Source organism: Coturnix japonica, chromosome 1, assembly GCF_001577835.2.
Source record: "Coturnix japonica isolate 7356 chromosome 1, Coturnix japonica 2.1, whole genome shotgun sequence".
Classification (NCBI taxonomy): Eukaryota; Metazoa; Chordata; class Aves; order Galliformes; family Phasianidae; genus Coturnix; species Coturnix japonica.
The window spans coordinates 174633011-174651723 of record NC_029516.1 but is presented as its reverse complement, the minus strand read 5'-3'; the positions used below and the strand labels follow the sequence as shown (position 1 = coordinate 174651723).

The 18713-nt window shown below is 44.7% G+C and overlaps 1 protein-coding gene across 4 annotated transcripts in view; it reads left to right on the top strand.

Moving 5' to 3' along the window:
• Nucleotides 1–18713, top strand: part of LOC107308597 (glycerophosphodiester phosphodiesterase domain-containing protein 5) — a 135334-nt gene that overhangs the window by 30152 nt on the left and 86469 nt on the right. The window lies entirely within an intron of this gene.

The following is an 18713-nucleotide window of genomic DNA, read 5'->3' as shown; positions in this document are numbered from 1 at the left end:
ACTGCAACCTGAACCTGTGCAAACAGCAGTGATGTCATGTTTGTTCCCATTCGTGTCTCCTCAGGTTATCGTACTGCCCTTCTGCCCTCCTACTCCCCTGGGGATTTTGCATGTTCAAGCACTAGCTGTAGGAACGCTGCTTAAAAGTAAATATAAGAACATCAGAGTCTTTCTAAAGCATTGGGAGAACTTGGTTTGAGAGGAGGAATGGGAATTGCAATCATTGCCCTGAAAGCATATTTGGATTTCTTCTTGTTCTCTCCCTTGTACTTGCCATCCAACCTGTGTTTGAAATAATCTGTGTGCATGTCCAATTGTTCCCTTTGGGTGCTTGGTTTTAATTGCACTGTTGTTTCAATGGCATCTACATGCTGAGAGCCACTTTCTGGAGTTGCATGATGTGTGGGTGTATTAAAGATCATCCGGAGGGAGAAGAGGTGTTGCAAAAAGGCTCTGTTTGTCTTTCTGCTTGAAAATAAAGCCTGAGACGAAAGGCATCCAGCACATGTGTGTGCATGAACACAGCTAATCCTCCGCACCCAGGGCACTCCTCTGTCACTGTGTATGTGGGCTTTTGAGGTATAGGGACTCTGTCATCTATTCCTGTTCTCAACATGCAAAACTGTGTGCTGTTTTTGCAACTGTGGGATGTGGCTCCCATCCTTGGAAGGTCTGATTACTCACTGCTCTGTCTCTACAAGAGCTTTTCTCCCATTGCGGATAGTCCTCACCTTCCTTCATCTCCAGGTAGGATTTGAAGAGACCACTGTTGTTCTGAGCTCTTAATCTTCTCGTTAATTTCTGTTCTGTTGCTGATGCCCAAGTGATATTTGCACCTTGTGCACGTGTCCTGCTGACAAGTCTTCTCTATCTGCACTCATAGAATTATGGGGTTGTTAAGGCTGGAAGAGACCAGCACAAAGTCCAAGTACAACCCCATCCCGTCCCCACTGTGCCCACTCAGCTGTGTCCCCAAGTGCCACATCTACAATTCAGTACCACCCAGACTGCTGCAAAGAATAGCTTGATGGCTGCTATGTCTATGCATAAATCTGCCATGGTTTGCCTGGCATCTTCTTGGTTTTTGTGTGAATAGCAAATGGGCAAAGTGCCTACGCAGGTGAAGTCTTGGCCACCTGTTTCCAAGTTGTCTTAGCGAAACCATCCTGTGAGGATTTCAAAGCCCAACAAGATTAGAATATATTTAATGTGGGATCTTTTTTCTTTTCTGCCTCTGGGACCTGATTTCAGCAGGAGATTGATGATGAGCTTTGACTTCCTTGTGCAACTTCATATCAGGGTGATGAATGGATACTGGTTCAGCTTCTACCAGGCAATAACTGCAGCTGGAGATACTTTCAGCTAGTAAATTGCGTTACATTTTAGAGCAAAAGAAAAGAAATCAAGGCTGTTATAATACAAAGATGGAGACTGTCTTAAATACAGCTTATGGCTACTGAAGTAAAAAATATCAAGTCAGTCGTGCGAGACTGCCCTGGAGAGTATTTGCTCTGTAAAGCAGGAGGAAAGCTGCTGACAATTCCTGTCTTTAGAAATCCAGTGATTCAGCCTCCTTGGGAAGAAGGTGCCTGTAACAAAGCATGAACATGCAATAGGAAAGAATGCGTGCATCCCAAACATCTTGCCAAGCTTTTACAGACTGTCCTCTTCATGGCGTGTTTTCCTTGTGGCTTCTGTTGTGCCTTGAACTGGAGATGGAGCTGGCTGGAGAGTTGCCTGTCAGGGTGGTGACACAGGTTAACATAGTAGAGCTGGTAAGGTGGAAAGAATATTTTTCTCTCTCAAATGCAAGCATGTTTAAATGGTACTATTGGTGCTGGGGTGTTCTGGTGTTTGCTCTGGATGTGCTGGAGCTGATCCTGTCCCTGCTCTTGGCTTCCTCTGTTGGTGGCTGTCTTTAGCAGATGGTTTTATCAGTGGGCAAAATGGGTGATCCTGTTGGCTCTGCCTTCAGTATGACAGGCCTGAAATCTGTGTGTGCCACCTGCTGAACTGACTGAAAAAACAGGCTTATTCTGATACATAAAGAAGTCATCTCACCAAGCTTGGCGTGTAGGACAAGTCTTAATAGCACGTGTGGGAGAAGAAAGGAAAATTCAGTGTGGTGGTAGGTCTGAGCTTTTTCTGCAACAGCACGAAGGGTAGCAAGGGTGTGATTGAGCTCTTAAATACCCCTTGGCTTGAATGAAAAACACAATGATTTGCCTTGTTATTTGTAAGGCCGTTACTTCTTGTCTTACCACTAGTTACCTGGGAGAAGGTAGTTGTACAGAGCAACAGTAAGAGAGAAGAACTCTTACTTTCCCGATATGAAGAGGTGTCTGAATTTGGATTGTCCATCTCCATCCTATTTGCCTAAACAGGACGATGTGAGCTTAGTGGCACAACTACCAAATCTGTTCTTATCTTAAAACCATGCAGCCGTATGGTTCATTATGGTGAGAACGTAATCAATGGTTGTGCACAACATCCAGCTGTGTGTTTTGTCTTCTCCAATACTGAGATAACTGGACTGGTTGACGTGGCAGAGAATGACCTTTGTGGGGGCTGTAATGGGACCTTGCACAGCCTGTTTTGTGTTGGCTGGAGGTAAGGCTGGGTTTACTCAAGGTTTGCTTTGCAGACAGCAGTGAGTGCTGGGTTGTACCCGTTAAGCAGAAATGCATTCTAGCAGTGGACCATGTGGTGCTCTCTGCAGCCACAACTGAGCTGTCAACCCAGGTCACCTTCTGCCACGTGGCTGAAGACTGAGATTGGAAACCCCTTTTGATGAAGTCCTAAGAACGCAAAGGAAATTCACTTGAAAACCTATTGGGAAAGCTGAGCATTCCATTGCAAAAGAACAACCAGCTCTGCTAATCTCTCCTAATTCTGCAACATGTTTTTTACCTGTGGTTATTTCCCTGTGCATGTGGGCTAAGTACCGATTTGGACTTGTCCATCCTTCAGGTTTGTCCCAGTGAGTGTTTTGGGTTTTCAGCAGTGGGTTTGAAAAACATCACAGTTTGTTTAGCTGGGTGAAAACTCCTGACTTCAGGATCCTTTTTTAACGTGCCTATTCTGGGCTCAGATTGAAATCGAAGAGAAATAGCACTTAGGTCCCTGTAAAAAGCTGAGCCACCTGTTGCAGAGAGCAAGTTGCATATGCTGAACGAGTGATGGGTGGCAAAGATGCTTCTCTGGCGTAAGAACGAAACCTTATTAAGCTGTGAAAAGAAACACGAACAGACCATTGAAAGACAGAGCTAGACGAGACGTGGAGCTGCCTCCGTGTTTTTGCTCTTAGAGGGATGTTGTGAAGCCCAACAGATTGCAGACCAAAGCGTAGGGAGGGGTGTGAGGAAGGCGCTTGCATCATGTCCTGGGAATAGAAACAAGTGCGCGATGCTCTGCTCTCCTGTCAGCTGTTTGCCAAAAAAGAAAGGAAAAAGGGAAAAACAAGAGAAAAAAAAAGGTTTTTAATAGGCTTCACTCTATTGATATTAAAATACAGGAAAAAAGAGAGAAAAAATATGGAATTCTCAGGGCCTCGGCAGAAGGTTGAGCAACAAAACGCCACTGGAAAAATGCATGGGGTTCAAGTTAATTTTTATAAGATACTGCTAAATACTGGGATGGTGTTTGCCAGCCCTGTGCAAACATCACCCTTTCTTAAATACTGCTAAGAAGACCGATGGCAAATCAAGGTGAGGATTATCAAGGACTTCAGTTAGTCCTGCAGCGTGCTCTCTAGCTTGTAATTGCTGTGCTGCTAAAGACAGAAATGGATATTCTTGGAAAGCAGCATGATCCAAAACCCCGACCTTCTGGAATATGCAAAATTGCTTAGGAAGCTAAAAGTGAATAGCCAGGATTAAAGAGAAGATGGTGATTTACAGCATTTCAACCAACATTGTCAGCTTGAGGGTTTATGCTGGAAAATGTTCCCATCCGGAGCTGTCAGACCCTGAGTTTTGTTGTTGGCTGCAAACCTCAGGCTGCATTAAAACTTGGTCAAACGTTTTGTTTCTCTGCTGGAAACAGTCATTTAGAAAGGGAAGAAGAAGGGAAAAGGTGACGTTCTTCTCTCTTTCCAACTTGCTTTGAAAGCAGCTCAAGCAGGGATTTCTTTTCCCCAAGTCTGTGTGTTGTGCTCACCCCATCCAGGAGGCAAACAACCAGAACTTCTCCCTGCAGACTTCTTTCCTCTATGGACGCTGCTGTTGGAGACCTGGGACTGGTGAAATAGGACAGCCGGATTCCTTGCTTGATGGTGTCTTGAATCGGTGTGAGGCTATGGATGAAATACAACATTTCTTTTGCTTTCGAGCTCTTGGCAAGGCATATTTTCACCTTGGCTGTTAAGCAATAATCCATTCTCCTTGTTTCCTCTATTTTCTTATGGTGTTTTGCATCACTCAGTGTGCGTACCTGCCTTGCTCAGTAATGCTCGCACACGTGAACTGGCCATGCTGGTCCCACTGTTACAATGGACAACAAAGTCCAGCTGTGTTTACTGCAGAACAGGGTGGTGTTTTGCCTTGATGAGTGAAAATATAGTTTTCCTTATATGGAGGAATGGGGCATGAGCTGTGAGAACGTGGATTCTGGATACCTTGTAAGGGCAGATTTTGGATGCTGGGAGATAGATGCTCCTTTGGACTCAAGTGGGCTTGTGAGCCTGCCTGGGATCAAAGGTGTGAGCCCAAGGGCTCTAAGCCTGCTGTGCTGTTTTTAAGTGATGCAATTCATGACACGAAATAAAACACATTCTCCTTTGAAGAAGTTGTCTTCTAGCAATTACTAGCCCATATTTCTTCTGGATTGTGTTGAAATAACAACAGTGAAATCACTGGTTTACCTGGAGACAGCAGGAATGATACGGAAAGTTTTCTTCATATCTCATTCAACAGCTTTGGGCTTAGTAGAGCCAAAGAAGGTAACAGTAGTTCAATTAAATTTTCAACTCAGTTTGACATTAATGAGCGCAGACATTAGAATGACGTTTTTCTGAGTGTGAATGAGGCCAGCTTCCATCTCACTCATTCTTAGACTTGCTGATAAGCTTCTTGATGGCTTGGAGATGCATTTATTTATTTCTCTAAAGCATTCTTGGCTTAAGAGCTTCCCAAACTATGTAATGGCTGAGCTGTATGTTGGCCATATAAGAAGAGCTAAGATACTACTGCAGGTAGAGTATCCCAGTATCCCAGTCATTCAGACTGGGGAGTTTTCAGGAGGAAAAAAAGCAGCTTTCTAGTTAAGGAAGTGTGTTGTATCAAATGCCTAAACTATTTGAGTTTTGGGGAGCAGATCGGTTTGTTTTGCATCTCTGGGATGAGTAAGGCTGGAGCTGATAGAGATGTGGAAAATGTGCTAATACTGCCAAAATTCAGGTCATAGAAGAAAACGTTTCTTTCCATTGTAACCAGAGGGACACTTACATAACTGTTCTTGGGCCAGATTAAGAGATAGCAAAGATGGGGTGGGGGGAGGGGAAAAAAACATACTGCTGATAAGCCCACAGAATCAAAAAATAGGATCAGGCTCCTGGGAATGAAAAAGAACCTGTTGGAGGTAATGCTCTGCTAGGCTGACAGAAACTCAAGTGAGCGTCAAATCAACTGTGAGCCAAACAGAGCAGCTATCGTAAGTCAGCTGGACTGTGTCTTAATGCAAAGATTCCTGTGCTGGTTTATAAATTGAATCCTATCTGGAAAATAGCCATTTAGCTCTAGCAAGTGGTGTGGAACGTGTAGATGTTGTACTGAGAAACATGGTTTAGTGGGGAAATATTGGTGGTTGGACTGGGTCATCTTGGATGTCTTTTCCAGTGTTGGTGATGCTGTGATTCTATGAAGCTCTTATGGCTTCCTTGCCTTGCTTAGACCACAGCACTCACATATCAAGGATGCAGGGATAGTCAGAGATCATAAACTCCTGCTGTGTTGAAGCAGACACAACACTGATATCAAGCTTTTGGCTTTCAGTTGAAAATAGCTCTTAAGACAAGGAAATACCACTGGGTTTCTGTCTTTGGAAACAAAGGATGTACTCTCATTTATTTTTCTCGTTTATTTTTCTTTCTCATGGGTGATAGATTCTCCTGCTGATGTGTTGTGCTGGTGCAGATGTCTTCTGCCTTGTGCTTTTGATGATCTCTTGAGCAGAACACTGGGCACTTCTGTAAATGGTGTAATGTGTTGGGCCCGTCAACACCTCGAGAGCAAAGGAAAGTGTTTGATCAAGGAGTCTTCTATTCTCTAATATGTTGTTGAGAGGACATATGCTTATCCAGGGAAGAGCAATTCTTGTGTTGCTTTACCTTTGAGTTTCAGGAGGATGATGGTAAAGGGAGAACGTTTCGACTAGATGATCTTGTAGGTTCTTTCCAACCTTGTGATTCTATGGTGTAAAAACCATTCCAACAACAACAAAGATATTGCCAGCTGATGGTCCTTCCTCTAGAAGTTATTATCTTCTAGTCGATATAAGACCTAATCCTGACATTTCTCAATCAAAGCCCTGTTTCTTTGAGGCTTATTTCAGTTTCTTTCATATTCCCTCTTGCCTTCTTTCATGTTTTCAGCTGGACGTGCTGACTAATCTGTGATAGTTGGCTGGACTGGATCTGCTCTCCCCTTGGGGAAGTCTCATGTGATCCATGGTTCCACCCAACAGTGACTCTTGCAGAGTTTGGCTGTGCATCAGTGCTCATCACATGGGAAGAGGATGATGCTCTGGGGCATGGCTGCTTGGAGGGAAGGAGGAGTAAAGGGTATGGGATTGGAGAGACTTATGCAAGCAGTCTGAGTTTACTTAGAAAAACAAGATGACAATAAAGGTATTTTTAGCTCTTGGGTGGTGTGTAGAAATCTGCTTGTTTTCTGTGGACAGTAGCTTTCCCCACTGTTCCTACAGGGACATGGTTAGAGACCATGATGTTGAAAGGTTGATGGTTGGGAGTGATCTTAGAGGTCTTTTCCAGCCTTAGGGATTCTGTGATTCGATGTAAATGGGCTCTTAATCTGAATTGTTTTTTGTTCGTTTTGCTTTGTGCTTGCATAAGGATGGCTCATCAAAAGATTTGCAGGATGCCTTTTTGTGTTCCCCTGATGTTGAAAGGTCTGCTTTGGCTCTGCTTGTGTCATCTTCTGTGATGACATCCGTGTCTTTCTAGGTCAGAACAGAAAGGTCATCTTGCTGAATGAACACGTTTCCTCTAGGCAAGCTATTAGCAATGACTGAACGCTTGCATAACTGGTCCTTAATCTGTGGTGCTGAGCACTCTGCCCTGGTGAGCATTTTCATGTGGGTTTTCTTAGTGGTGGTTGTGGTGGTGTTGTTTTTGCTGATGTTATTATTTTGCTCTTCCCCTATTGAGTTGTCATAGAATCACCAATGATGGAAAAGACCTCCAAGATCATCCAGCCCAACCGTCCACCTACTGCCAATATTTCCAAACTGAACCACGTTCCTTAGTATCACATCTACACATTTCTTGAACATGTGGTCACAGGATACTAAGGAAACTACCTCTCCTTTTCTGAGTTTTTAGGCTTTTTTTTTCCTAGAAAGATGATTATTTCCAGGGGAAGGGAAGAAAAATCTTCATCCTTTTGCATTTTGGCCTCTGGGTTCCTGCGGGACTTACTTCTTAGCAGCTCCAGATGTTTGGATGAGCTGCTCTGGGTTGGAAGCAATTCCCACCAAACTACATAACTCTGTATTAATGGACCCCTTGGGTTCTAGCCTTAAGACCATGTTCTTTGCAGCATGAGGCTAAGGATCATAAGCAATGACCTAATGGGACACTGGGGGTTTGAGGCACATTGGATGGAGAGCTTTGCATCAGTATTTCCCAAGCCCATGCTAACCAAGAGTTTGCTCTGGATATCTTTGCTTGAATTATATCCATCACCTGCTTGTTGTGAAGGAGGTAGAAATAGCTGTAAGGATGGTCATTAATGCTTGGCTTTCATGAGTTATCATGAAGAAGGACCCTATTTATTCACTTTTACAATAAATCCTGTTGAGTTTTGCTTTGAGTCTTGCTGTGAGTGGGGTGGAGGGAGGATGGCTGGATTGCTGTGAAGGCATTTTGCAGATGTCATTATTTAATGGTAATTTTTGGTATCCACTACTCTATTTGTTACTGTTTATAGCATGCTGAGTTGGGGTCCCATCTGTAGCTGCCTGGGAAGAGCATGGTTAATGCTTTTAATGAGGGCTCTGGATTGGACTGTGCTGATTCTTGTAATACTGAGAGACCTCAGAAATGTTTGAGTGATAGGTTTTGGATTTGCACCAGTACATGAATCCCTCATGGCTTGTCCCTTCCATAGAATCATAGAATTACCCAGCTTGGAAAAGACCTTGAAGATCATCAAGTCCAACTTCCATGATGAAAACAATATAGTAGCCGATGCAACTGGCAGATGGGGTTTTGCATTTAGCTTTTATTACAACAGGACTCTCCAGGCATGGGCTGGAATTGACCCGGGATCTCCTCTGTTAGCTCTGAGAGTCGCCCTGGGGTGGAGGGATGGTTCTCTTGATCTCCCCCATCCCTTTCACTCAGTGTGTCAGTTCTAGTGCCACAGTCACATCCTTGACCAGGATTTTGGGATGCTCTTTGGAAACTGGAAAGTACTGGAGAGTATTGCAAGTGGTTGCCAAGTCGAATGAGAATTCCCTTCTCCTGAAAGATTTGTATTGCTGCAAACAGAGTAAAAGCACTTTGTCCTTATTCATGTCTTCCTAAAGATCAGTTCCTGTGTTTTGAAAGTGTTAGCAGTCAAGAGAAGTATTTACCTGAGTGAGTAGCTGCGTGATCTGGTGGCTGTAGCCTGTCTTTCCTTACCAGCTTGTTTCCCTTGATGCCATTTCCATGTACCACAGTGTCTACGTTGAGCTTGTAAATCCTCTTGGGAGAGAAACTGTCATGTCTCTGTCTCCTTGCATTGAACAGAGACTGATTTATACAGATCTGGAAAGAATTCAGCAGTAACTGGAAAGAGGCTTTAGTAAAGCAAGAGAAACCTGGTGTTCTATCGGATGCCTTTGGAACACAAGACAGGGAAACTGGGCTTGAGTTCTTCCTCTGTTAGAAGTCAGAATATCTGTGGTGAAATAGACCTGGAGGACGTTATGGGGTAAGGGAGTGTGTAGTTTTTGGTCTTGCCTTTGTTTTGGTGTGTTGAGTGTGTGTCATTTTGGAAGCTGGGTCCCCTTTTGGGGGCTGGCTCTTGGTGTCTTATTTCCTCATGGAACCACCAGCTTGCTCAGGTTGGAAGGGACCTCAAGAGGGCTGGCTCTTCTCCACCTTCTCCTGCTCACAGCAGCACTGAGCCAACACTAAGCCCATTCCAGTTTGCTCAGAGCTTTGTCCAGTCAGGTCTCTCTAAGATGGAGCTTGTACAGCCTTCCAGAGCCGCCTTTTGCACCTTGAGCCTTCTGGAGTCACAAGTGGTATCTTCATTTTCAAGAGACATTTTGCATGTTTCTTCCACGAACCTTTAGGACCACTTTCTGTGCTTGTGTCACATCTGGTGTTCCTAAGCACGAGGCAGCATCTCTCATCATCATCACAGTGGATTCTTCTTAAGGACTTTGATTATTTCTTCTACATGATAAGGAGGGGTTAGCAATCCTTCTGTGTTCACCTCTTAAAACCATGCTAACCATTCACAGAATCATTAAGTTTGGAAGAGACTTCAAGATCCCCAAGTCCAACCCCAGCCCACCCCACTGTGCCCACATCCCTCAGTGCCACATCCCCATGGTTCTGGAACAGCTCCAGGGATGGTGACCCCACCACCTCCCTGGGCAGCTGTGCCAGTGCCTGACTGCTGTTTAGAGGAGAAATTCTTCCTAATACCCAACCTGATATTTGATCATCTCCTTGGTCACCTCCTGGGCTTCATCAGCTCATGGCTTTTTTTGGAGTGTTCTATCCAAAGGTTAACGCCTGGAAATCCTTTCCAGTGTTAGAAGGTCTGATTTGGAACAATGAGAAGGAAAGAAAAAGTGCTAGAGGTGGAAGCTCTCCAAAATCAGGAAGACAGGGTTGGCTTTGTGTCTCACGTCACCAGATCCTGCCAACTATTTTCTTTTCTGATTACTTTGGCCACAGGACATCCACTGTGTTTGCAACGGGAAGGAGCTGGCTGATGCAATTAGTCTTATCAAGTTAATTTATGCATTCTTTGTGCACGAAGCCAAAACAGTATCCAGCTTGTAGAACAAGGGTGCTACAGAGGAGCAGCTAACCGCTACGGAGCAGTGAATGTTTGCTTTGGGAATGGAAGCAGAAATAACATCTTGGAAGATGTAGAGGGAACAGCTCTTGTGGTCATCTCGTGCTCGATGTGACTGGGGTGTGTATCATGGTGCAGAGCTTCACGTGTAACCTGCAGAAAGCAAGTCTGGATGGAGGGAGGCAGCCACTGCATGGGAGCAAGTTTGCTGCTTCCCTAATTGAGCCTCTCTGCTGTGTAAGAACGTTTATGAAGAATGGTTCTTACAGCCGCATGGAAGGAATCAATCATAGGAAATAAAGAGCTTGTAATCCATTTAACTAGGACTTTCCACCTCTCATTAAGCCAGAGACATTCATGCTTAATTCTCTGGATAGCAGTCGCACAGCAGACGTGCAAAGTATCGATCGTAAAATGAATCTTGCTGTTTCTTTCCCCTTACGGTTTCAATTAAAGTGTGTGCAGTGGGTGTGGAGGCATTTTACTCGCTCTCAGTTGAGTGCTGTTGGCACGGTTCATGCAGTTCCCTTCCTGCTGGCGTGAACCAGGTTTTCAGCGATGCAGCAGGGAACATGACTTGGGGAAAGCAGATGACAAGCCCTCTATAGCAATATGTTGGACTGGCTTCTGCTCTAGCTGCTAACATCTTCCAGACGGGATGAAAACTGCCCCTCGGAGGAGCAGCTAACACGATTCACGTGTGGTTATGGTGAACTCTCCTCTGTGTGTGTGTGTAGGAAAGGGTAATCAGGGAGGGGGAAGAAAAGCTTGTCTGTAAAGGAAACTGCATGGCAGGGTGTGCATGTTCAAAAAAACACTTCTGTTTCCACTTAGTTCCTCAGCAAAAACACATGCTGAGAATGGATAAGGCTCGCTGTAAACTTCTGTGCTTCAGCTTGGCCATGCTGGCAAAGCTCTGGAGTCTGTGGAGAGGAAAAACTGTGCAATTATTTGAACTTCTTAAGGTATTGATAGTTTTAATAATTAAAAAACAAAAGTTTCTTTGGTTTTCTTCAGCATCTATCCATGCTTCCTTGGTCTTGTCTTCTCCCACTGGGAGGAAAAAGATTGCTTCTCTCACCTATCTGTGCTCAGAACCTGCTGATGTGGTTTCATCTCTGAAGCTGATATCACGGTGCATCCTCCTTTAGAGGGTCTTTAGGTAATGGGGGTTGAACACAGAATCGTAGAATGGCTTAGGCTGGAGGGGACTTTAAAAGTCATTGAGCTCCAACTCCCCTGCTATGGGTTGGGTGCCATGGCAGCCTCCCCAAAGCCCCACACAGCCCAGCTCTGAGCACCTCCAGGGATGGACATGGGGTGTATTAGTCAAGATGCAGCCTTCCTTTGCTTCCAGCTGCCCCCGGACCTGCTTGGCACATTGTGGCATGACTATTCAGTTCCATGAATCAGACACTTCCTCTTCCACATCTTCTGCCAAGATCAGCAGCCACTCCTGCTGGTTCTGTCTGGGTCCTTGTTGTTTCACCCAGTTTACTGTTGAGCTGTTTCTCATAGAATCCTGAACATTCTGGTTGTGTTCTTAACTGCTGACCCACTGTGATGTCCCAGGGTGACTCCTCCAGGCATGAAACATGAAGGTTTCTTCCCATGGTCTATCTTGCGTTTACCTGGATGCTACCAAGCAGCTCTTTATATGCATGATGTTGCTAAGGCCTTTTTGGAAAGTCCACTGTCTTCCTGGCATCTTCTGGCTTGGAAGTTGGTATGTTCATACCAAATGCTGGCTCAGTAGGATGAGGCCATCCTCTCTTACAGTGTAAAGTTTACATGTTGGTTTGGCTGCCATAGCTTTCCATGGGAAGCTGTTTGTATTTCTAATTGAGTAAATGTTCCTGTTGAGGCACTTAGTCTTAGTTTTTCTCAGCCAGAAAGCACTATAGAAAGGGAAAGTGCTTAAAGGGCTAATTAGCTCCTTGGAATGGAAATTTAGGTATCGCTGTTACTTCCTTTATGGATCTTTCTACTTAAAAAAAAACCAACAAAATAAAACTCCCTTTTAAAATTGACTCACAACTGAACTACTGAACTTCACATTTACGTTCCAGCAATGAAATAACACTTTTGTGCCTGCCAAACAGCATCCTACCTTGTCTGGCAATTGCCAGCATTTCTGTTCAAGCACAGGAGACACCCTCCAGTGGGCAGCCCAGGTTGGGCTTCCCCAGTGACACACACTCAGAGGTGGAAGCAGACCTTAAGGGACTCACCATCTAACCTAAGGGTGGGATTTGCTCTATTCCACATCACAGATTTTCCTAGCTCATTTGGATACTTTCAACTCTCCCCAGCCATGTGTATTTTCATGGTTTATAGTTGGCTTTCTCTGCCAGGAAGAACCAGGTTTTACACCTCTTAAGCTGCTTAGATCTTCTTTGCTACTTCTAAAAGCAAAGGACCTCATTAGATTTACAGCTGTGAGCAATTCACGGGGCACTGGCAGGAGATGTTGCCCATCTCTCCACCAAACTGGAGAAGAACAAATTCTTTTCCCACTCACGTTGCCAGGAAGATATTGTGAATAACTGTGCAAAACGTGTCCTGTGCTTCCTCTTAATGAGAAGCTTTGGTGTCCTGTCCGTGTTTTACCCACGTCTTCTGGTAAGTTCAGGACACAATTGTAGTTTCATCTGATTTCCTAGGGGGCTTTTCCAACCTTAATGATTCCATGATTCTGTAACTGGATGATTCCCTTATTGAGGAATCATTTGCCACGTGCTGTGATTCCGTCTCCTGGGGCATGTGTGTATAGGCAGGACTCTATGAAGTGCCATTGCAACCTGAAGTCAGACTTTGTGTGATTGCCACCTTGGTCATTGCAGGCAAAAAGACTGCAATACAGCCTTAATGATGTTGGAGGGATCTGTGTAGCCGGTGTTGGATGCTTCCTGGCTTTGGATGAGGGGACAACCTTGCCTTGACTGTAGCAGATGTTGGGTTTTCAGAACTACGCCAGTGTCTTGACTTGCAAGGTTTTATTGTTAGGGCTCAGGCTTGTGCAGAAAGAGGAGATCGCATTTGGTTATTGCTCTGTAAGAAGTTTGCAGAGGTTCTTTCAGTGATCTGTTCTCCTTCAAACCTTTTAAAATGCGACGCACGATGCACACTTAGTTTGTGGAGAATGTTAAGAAGCTGGATTGCACGGGGTATTAGCGTGTACTGCGCTTATTTATTTAGTGAGATTAAAGAATAAGTTCTTCTTTTGTAATCCCTTTGAAGTGTTTTATCTTTTGAAGTCTGAATTCTCATTAAATGGAAGCGTACAACCCCCAAACTACACGCTGCCCTGGTTTCAAAGCTTTAATTAAAAAAATAAAAGAAGCACCAAAAAACTTAAGAACAATAAACAACGGGTCAGACCCATAGGGGCTACACGTCATCCAGATCCTGACTATTTGGGTCATCACTCAACACTTTGTGAATCAAAGCAACTCAGTGGGGCGTCTCCCAGAACTAGGATGCAGTTGTAGGGTTTTTGGCGTCAGAAGGCATTAGGGAGACAGTGTTGTTCCCCTTGATGGATGTAGGAGTTCTTTGATAAAAATGGTCAAAAACATAACAACTTTTCGGAAGGAATAACCTCACCGACTCATCTGGAGGTCTTCAGGGGTTTGGTGGCCATTTCTTGGGCACCTTCCACCTCTGAGACGTGGAGTCTCACTGACTGAGGCTGTTTGTGGCTTTGAGGTCTTCTCTTGCTGTTCCTGCCCCGACGTTAAATCTTACCCTTGCAAGTTGAGATGTTCTGGGTCTGAGCCAAGAGAATGTGGGAAGTACTGCTTAGTGTGTGCACATAGATTTCCTCTTGTGGGAATGGTTGTAGCAAATATCCTCTCTATAAGAACTGTCCTGTTATTAAACAGGTGGGGTTATTGTCTCTCCTCCGTTTCTGTCTTCCAATCTGGGGAAAACCAAATGGCATTACTTTGTTTTGGATGAGCTCAGCTTATTAAAGATTGTTATGAAGACCGTGAGGAGTCAGTGAAAGTCACAAGGATTTACATTGGTTCCCTTTTGTGCTTTAAATCGTTTCAGTCCTGGCTGGGTGGAAGGGATTGCTTTTACTGCATGGAACTTGGAGGGTTTCCTCTTGAAGAGCTGAACTTCCATTATGATGAAACTATTTTAAGAAAATCAGGATTTTCCATTTTAATTAGGGAAACAATTGACCTGAAGGCTTATAAGAATGTCAGTAGGGATAACTGGTTATCAGTGTTCTTCTCATGTAATCAGCATAGGTAATTACCTGCTTAGTAAGGTCTTGTGCATAACTAGCTTGGTAGAAGTTGCAGTAAGAGATGGAGATGTAGAAATTCAACAGAGAATCTTGATAAACAGTGATCCCATGAGTCACGAATGAGAGGAAAAGCATTTTCTTTGATGTAGAAAGCAATAGAATCTGCCCAAAGCTTCTTTAAAATGGATTGGTAAAAAACAAACCGGTAAAACTCTCAAACAACAGCAGAGTTTGCTTTTTCTGCATCTATTTGCACAATGCGGAGGATATCCCTGTCCATTGCAAGGGAGCTGGACTAGATGACCTTTAATGGTCCCTTCCAACTCTAAGGGTTCTGTGATTCTAAATTTACTTGGGCCTGATGTTTGGGTGATTGCATTTTGCATGCTTGGATCTGATTGCTGCGTTGCTGTGATGCCTTTTGGCAACACTCGATGTGGGAACAGGACATGAAGGTATGGCTGTGATGGCAATGGCATTTCTCGTGTTTCCTCATCACTCTCCCAGCAAATCTGCCTCTCCAAAGCTATTGCCTCCCATGTTTCCTCTTCTCAAATCCAGCAGTGACTGCATTTTCCATTGGCTAGGTCCTTCCACTCCATCTTCTCTCTTGACTTCAGAACTGTGAAGCATCCATCAAAACATCATGGAATCATAGAATCACCAAGGTTGGAAAAGACCTCCAAGACCATCCAGTCCAACCATCCATCTATCACCAATATTCTCCATTAAATCATGTCCATCAGTGCCACATCTACACTACATAGACTTCATCATGTAAATCACTGTTGAATCCTGGCAGATCCTGCTGCAGTTCAGAGCAGTAGTGCCCATGGTGCTGCTGGACGTGCAGCAAGCTGCTCATCTCAGGGCTATTAAAAGCTTTGTCCTGAGTTGTTGAATGAGATCAGTGTGACCTGTGTGAAAATGGGTTGGTAGATAAGAGCCGTATGGGCATTGCAAGGGAGGACTTGGGCTGTACCAAGCCTTGTGGGAGGGTGAGGTGCTATCAAACCAGGTATTCAGTGGCTTCATTCGTGTCATATTTGCCCAATATACTTAAGGATTTGTGTTGTTGCTCTTATCTTTCTAACATAACATCGAGGTTGAAGGATAATGGTTTAATGGCTGATCCCATCTGCTCTGTTCTCCCCCCATCCAGGCTTCTGTAAGGCTCCAGGGATGGAGGAGTTAACCTGTGCAGACAAAAAAATCCACATTTTTTAGGCCAAATCTCCCCAGAGAGCTTCCCTTTTAAAGCTGCAACTTGAATTCTCTCTTGCTTTTTTTCTATTTTTTGTTTTGTTTCCAAAAAGCTATTTGGAAAGGAATAACATGTTGCAGACTGAAATGGATACCTGCAGCCCGGTATCTCAGGAATGCAGTGTGTGCTAATTGTGCATCCTGGAGCCTTCAGATAAAGCTCCTGCTGTATTTGCAGGTGGACTCTTCCCTGCTCCCTGCTTTTTGGACAAGCTGGCTGGTGAATCTGGTTGTTCAGACCTACCATATTTGCAGCCAGTGGCAGACGATGCATCTTTAAAATCAAGTTTGATGGGTTGTGTGGGTTTGTTTTTTAATTCCTTTCCCCCCTTCTGGTGTGTGTTGGCTGGGTTTGAATAATTGATGTATGTTGTCTTGCTTCCTGTTTTCATTTTCTGTATGTAATGCTAACCAGCAGAGGTTTGAATCATTCATAACCTGCTTTCTTCACCTCAAAGCTGTAGATGTCATGGGAACAGTGATTGTTTGGTACGGGCTTTCTGTTTCTCTTTATTAAATCCATTCCTGGAAGCAGAAGTAAGTATTCAGTCCATGATCTCAGCCAAGTGATGCTCTCTGGACAGATGGCATCCCTGCAGTAGTTCTGTTAGTGTGGTTTTATCAGCAGCATTGTGCTGTGTTTCAGTCTCTTCTACTGCTCAGGCATTCATATGTGTGGTTGGGAGGACGGGTGCTGCATTGCATCCTTTCCTGGCTGTTCCTTCTGTGCACCTCCTAATGGCATTCATGGGGAAGAGGGAATGGTTTTGGTCTTGCAGGTCGTGCCTTGTGTGATTCAAGGCATGCTGTGCATTTAGGAATGGCTTCTTCTGAACTCATGTTGGATTTCATTTCTTTCTGCTCCTCCTGACCTCCCCTATGGAGGGCAGCCTGAAACAGATGGAGAAGCTGCTGCATCCCAAATGTCAGGGCTCCCATAGCATCTGCCCATGCTGTGGTTCACCCATTTAGATTGGCAGCTCTTTTGGTACATAGGAGTGTGTGCGTGGGTGGATATAGCTCTTACCTCTGGAAGCCCCTGGTACATTTTCATCAGGCTATAATGATGCTGATTGAGTCTTCTATCTCTAAAGTTTTGCATTATAAAGCAGTTGAAGCTTCACGTAGGGACTTAAGGATAAACACTCTGGCTTCAGCATCCCTAAAGGAATGGTGGATCCAAGCGTGGATCTAACGTGGTGCATAACACATGAGATTTATTATTGCTGAAGGGCAGCCTCCATTCACAAGCTCTTGGTTCTTTAGATGCATTGGATTTCTGCTTGGAAAATCAGAATTTACCATCTTTGGCAATGCTGTGTGCTATCACTTTTCCAGGTGTCTGGGCTGGAGGAGATGGGTTTGATGGGTTGATGGTTGGACTGGATGAAGCAGCCTTCTTCAATCTAAATGGTTCTGTGACTTGAAGTGGCAGTGGCTTCCCAGGAGAGTGGACTGCTGAAAAGCTCAAGTGCAGCACTTCTGGTTGAGGTTGCCTTGCAATTCGTGTAAGCTAGCAAATAAAACACCTGGTTAAGGCTTTTAAAGGCAGAGATGCTCTTCTCATCTCACACAGCTAAAGCAGAAAGAAGTGGAAATTGTGAAAGATGTCCTTTGGAACTCAGTTCATGTAGGATTTCTCATAGCAACAGCTGCGCTCTGGTAGGATTTCAGGCAGTAATATGTGGTTTGATGGTAGGGTTGTTAACAGTCTACGCATGAATTTTACATCCCATGCCCTTGAATGTATTATTTGTTGTTCTGGAACTTCAGGGCACAGATCACGGCTTTTTTCAAGTCTCTGAAATAGAACTGAACTTTGTGTGTCCTCAGCATTTCTGTCCTATTCCATCTGACAGCTGTTTCTGCCTGCGGTGTGTAGGGATGGCAGCCTGGGAAACTCGCGTTGCAGGGACGAACCGAAGCAGACAAAAGCTGAAGGAAGGGAGATAAGAAGCAACTTGTGCTGTGACTAATGCTGAGTTTTATAAATAACGTGAGAAAGAAATGGAGTGCAGGTGGGGAGGTGACCTCAAGCACAGAGGTGGCACAGAGCCTGGGGCAGAGCACAGGGCTGTTCTGATCAGCAAGGAGCTCTCGTTTCAGGCTGGATGTGTTTGTACCTCTGTCCTGCGTGTCCATCCCCAGGGGATGGATAGAAAGACATGGGGATGTAGGTCAACTACAGACAACAAGGCCTCTGCATGGAACCCTGAGCTGTGCTATGAGCCTCAGAGAGGTAACATCCTGACAGGGCAAAGTCATGTTTTGACAGCAAGAGAAGCAGAGGAGCTACAGATCCTGACCTCTGGAGACACAACAGTAATGGTCTGGTGGGCAGCATCCAACCAGCAAGGTCTGTCTGCCTGCAGGATGCTCAGTGCTTGCTGGTGAAAGCCAGGACAAGGCTGCCCTGGGCTGTCAGCCTGAAATGCAGAAGCTGGAAGGGCTGAGCTGTCTGTACCCTTGTTGCAATGTTTGACCTCTGCCACAGTGTTCACAATGCACACAACATTCCAGCAACCTGGAAAACCCTTGGTGCTCCCATGGCAAATAGAGCAGCTTGGTCTTTTGGGGTGTGTTTGATGGAAAGGAGGTTGGGTGAAAGCTGCATCCCTGCAAGTGCTTGCTGGATATGTTTTGTACAGAGATGGAAGGTGCTATCTGCCTTTTTAGCAGCACACACAGAAGTGTCAGCACCTCATCTGGGACTGTTTTGCAGGCTCCATAGGATGCCTGTGTTGAACTGATTGTACCTTGTTCTGGGTTTCAGCCTCACAGAGACTGAACTTTGAATCAGTTTTAAGGTTGTGCTTGCGGCGGGCAAGGATCTTTACTTTTCAATCATAACCCTCATCTGGGCAGCAAGTTGACTGATCTTGTCCTCATGTGGCTTTCCTTAGTGATAACTCATAGGAATGCATTCTCTTTTG